This window comes from Myotis davidii, unplaced genomic scaffold (assembly GCF_000327345.1).
Source record: "Myotis davidii unplaced genomic scaffold, ASM32734v1 scaffold684, whole genome shotgun sequence".
In the NCBI taxonomy this organism is placed as follows: Eukaryota; Metazoa; Chordata; class Mammalia; order Chiroptera; family Vespertilionidae; genus Myotis; species Myotis davidii.
This window is the reverse complement of record NW_006295564.1, coordinates 1,702,006-1,706,576: the sequence shown is the minus strand read 5'-3', so window position 1 is coordinate 1,706,576 and position 4,571 is coordinate 1,702,006.

Here is a 4,571-nt window from a genome sequence, read left to right as displayed (position 1 = left end):
TTTGACTTTTAACTCTTAGGAAGACAGGCAAAAATAGCAATGGAAACAAAACTTCAATGAGAAGCAAAAAATATGTGCCACAAAGAGTGTGTGAACTTGTTTACTCATAGGCAAGCCCCTAAACTTTCCCCCAAGCCTTTTGATTCTTACTTGAGACATAGTTCTAACATATGCTTAGTTACCTATTTCTCAGTCTATGGCAGATTAGAAGGCTTGGTAGATAGGAGATGTACTGGAAGTTTCAGTAAATGTTAGTTAGAAGTGAGGGACAAGCAAATGACAAAAGTAAGTTTGTATTTTGTTTGTTGGTTTTTTGTTGTTGTTTTTTAGATTTCACATATGAGTAAAATCATATGGTATTTTTTTTTCCCTGTCTGACTTATTTCACTTAGCATACTGTCCTTAAGCTCCATCCATATGGTTGCAAGAAGCAAGATTTCATTCTTTTTTGTGGCCAAATAATATGCCAGTGTATATATATACACCACATTTTCTTTATCCACCTATCCATCAATGGACACCGGTTCTTGCCATGTCTTGGCTATTGTGAATAATGCTGCAATAAGTATGGGGGTCAGGATACCAGTTCGAGATGGTGATTTTGTTTCCTTTGTATACATACCCGGAAGTGAGATTGCTGGATTATATGGTAGTTCTATTTTCAATTCTTTGAGGACCCTCCATACTGTTTTCCATTGGCTGTACCAGTTTATATTCCCACCAACAGTGCACACGGGTTTTCTTTCCTCCTCATCCTCGCCAGCATTTGTTATCTCTTGCCTTTTAATGATAGTAATACCTCATTGTGGTTTTGATTTGCATTTCCCTGATGGTCAGTGATGTTGAGCACCTTTCTATGCACCTGTTGGCCATTTGAAAATCTTCTTTGGAAAAATGTCTATTCATGTCTTTTATCCATTTATCAACTGGATTATTTGGTGTACTTGGGGGGGGGTATTGAGTTGTATGAGTTCCTTACATATTTTGGGCATTAACCCCTTATCAGAGATGTGCTTTGTAAGGTATAGCCTGTTTCAAGCAAAGCCAAGAGAAGAAAATCTAAATAAGAAAAGAGGAAAGGTCATAAATCAAGATTTCATCAAAAAGCTGCCCCCCCCCCTGTTACATTTAAAAACCAGGTTGCAGAAATAAAACATGAGCAGTCAATTCTCTGAAACCTGTCTGTGCCTACAGGAGATACACCTGTAGTTACAGAATGACGATTCGGGAAGGGCAGGGCCCACAGGGAGTTGTGCAGTTTCTGCTCTGCACAGAGGTGCCAGCCGAGGTGTCACTGGGGGTTAGAATTACAAGCTGTGCACCAACGGAGCTGGGCCCTGAGCGGGGTGCCTTTTCACCAGCCAGGGTAAAACTAGACTGGGGACAAAGGACAGCGATGCCTTTTCTCAGCGCTCTTGACTGCCCAGGACTTTTAAAAAATATATATATTTTATTGATTTTTACAGAGAGGAAGGGAGAGGGATAGAGAGTTAGAAACATCGATGAGAGAGAAACATCGACCAGCTGCCTCCTGCACACCCCCTACTGGGTATGTGCCCGCAACCAAGGTACATGCCCTTGACTGGAATCGAACCTGGGACCCTTCAGTCCGCAGGCCAACACTCTATCCACTGAGCCTGACCAGTTAGGGCTGCCCAGGACTTCTGAGCACCCTTTTCCTACCCATCCTGCCCCGGCCAGCCACCCCGCCCCCCACAGCCTTTTCCCATGACAGCCACAACCTGCCCCATCTCAAGGCAAAGAGCCTGCACTTCCCCCAAAGTGAGTGAGCAGTGAAAGACTATTCTAGGCAGACGAGAAATAATTTATTATTACATTTAATTGACTTAAATTACTGTTGTGCAGAGAGGAAAAATGGGAATGAAAATCTCCTGCCTACAGTTCAGGGAGGGGAACATGCGTGGTGTTCCCCGCCTCCAGGCCTTCTTCCTGGGCTCAGGGTGTGCCCCGCCCTGCCCCCTGCTACTTCACTCCTCTGCTCCCCTAATGAGGCTCCCCAGCAGAGCTGAAAGCAGCAGGCTGCCTGTTTCACCCCCTGAGGAGCAGAAGACCTGGGGAACCCCGGCTCTGGAATGTACACACCCCATCCCAGGGTCCCAGCTATACTATACGCTTAGGTCATAAGCTCCGTGAAGGCAGGGTCTGGGTTTGGCTTTGTCCTCAGTGGAGCCTGGCATGGAGTAGGTCCCGATGCATGTTTGTTGAATGAATAAATGAACGGCTGACACAGTAATGAGCAGATTGGCTTTCACGTTCTGCCCCCTTTGACCAAGGGGTCCCCTCATGATTCCCACCAGGACCTTTGGTGGGTTAATTTCCTACTCCTGCATCTCCTTCCTGGCCACCAGGAACTCTCTCTTGCTCTCCATTTCCCGCATGGATCCCCACCCTGGACTCCAGCGGGGTGTGCTAAAGGAGAAAAGTGTCTGGGTGTGCGAAGTGCAGGGCCGAGATGCTGTTCTAACTCTGACAAACTTGCTCTGTGACCATGGACAAGTCACTCCCCTGCCCCTCCCACCTGTTTCCTGGTCTGTAAAATGAGGAGGGCAGTGTGTTCCCTACGCTCCTTCCCAGGTCTAACTGCATTCTGGCTCCAGGATTGACAGGGGGTTAGAAATTCAGACTTCTGACTTTGGGTCAGAGAGACCCACACTGGAATCTTTTATCCGCCTCTTCCTCCCTGTGTGATCTTGGGCAAATCATTGGACATCTCAGAGTCTCAATTTTCCCATCTGTAAATGGGGCTAACAGGCATGAAGTATTTATACCGTAAAGCTCTTGGGGCGATTCAGCGATATGGTGCAGTTAAAACAGCATGGGGCCAGCACAGAGTGAGCAGTGAACGAATGGTAGTGATGACTGCTCTGTACAAGTTGCTTTCCTCCTGACTTGGCCTCCTCCCCACAAGTGCTCCATGACGGGTCCCCTGCCCACCCAGGACACCCACTTCCCATCACCACTCTGTTCCCAGCAGCCACCAGCAAAAATGGCCCGTGCATGACAGTCAATGATGCAGATTTGCTGGCAGGGGGGTGGGGGGTGGGGGGGGGGGGTGGGCAGCGCCCGGGCACTGCTGCAACCTGCAAGGGGGCAGCGCCCAGGGGCACTGCTGACCTCCCTCCCACCCGCATCTAGCCTCCTTTTCAGCCTCTCACCCACTCATTTCCTCCCCTCCAGTTAGGATTCGCTCAGTATGTTCTCATAGTCTGTGCCTTCTTGGCCTCCTTGACCCTTTCCTACCTACCTTCCTCTCTGCTGGTCTTAATCTCTACACCTCTCCATCTTGCCCCTTTCTCTTCTCTTCTTTCCCCCTCTCCCTCCCTCTCTCTCTTCCTTCCTCTAAATCCCAGCTTTCACTGAAGACTTGCCACAGTGCCAGGCCCCATGATTTTTCTCATTTAATCCTCAGCTCCAAGGAGTTGGGGCCCCTAGTATCTTCCCATCGTCCAGATGTTCCAGCCCTGGGATTGAGCCCCTGCCTCCCTCCCACCCCCACCCCCAGCGTGGATCCTCGAAAAGAGAAGGTGTAGTTTTCTTTTCTCTCTTGACCTTTGGCTCTGGGCTGCAGCCTGGCTCCCGGAGAGCTGGCAGTGGGAATGGGAGGGTTGGGGGATGGGAGGCAGCAGCAGGGCCCTGTCAGCGGGGACACAGGAAGGGTTGAGTTTGGTTCTGGTGGGAGTGGAGCCTGGCTGGGGCTCTGATCTGTCCTTTGCCCCCGGGGCTGCTCAGCAGGGGCTGAGTGTGGCTCCCAGAAACTGGGGAACCATCCCTAAGGGGGGACACCTGCTACTCTGGGAGACAGCTGAGGTGTGTGCGGGGGACAGCGCGTGGAGACACCAGCCACGCGGGTGCCACTATCAGCTGCACTCTCACCTCGGCCCGCTCCCTGACATGTGTAAAGTGAGGGGATTTCACTGTGGGCCAAATGGGGTGTCCTTTGAGAAGCTGCCTGTGGAAGGGGATGCGGAGCAGGCTGGGAAGGCAGAGTGAGATCATCTGGAAACTTCTGATTTCATCTAATTCACAGGCAAAGAAACAGACAGGGCCATGGCAAATTAGATTCTATTCGAAAATAGGAGTTTGGAGGCTGCTTTTTCTGGAGAAGCAACCGCCTTCCGAGGCCATGGGGGTTGGCGTAAAGGAGACCGCCAGGCCACCAAACCCCACTGAGCAGTGAGATTTAGGGCAGAGATTAGCAATGACCACGTAATTGTCCGTAAGATAGGCAATGGCCCTGTCTGTTTCTTTGCCTGTGAATTAGATGAAATCAGAAGTTTCCAGAGAGCGCTTGGCGTCCGGGTGATAGAAAATTCTGTCTCAGGCTCAACTCTAGAGATTCTGGCCCCACAGGTCTGAGCGGAAACTCGGACTGTAGTGTGTAATGCTCTCCAGGTGATTCTGAAGTGCCACCAGGTGGAGGAAACTGAACCAACCCAGTGCTTGTTAATAGGGGCAGTTTTGTCCCCAGGGGACATGTGGCAATGTCCGGAGGTATTTTTGGTTGTCATGACTGGGATGGTGCTATCCGGGCATCTCGTGGATAGAGGCCC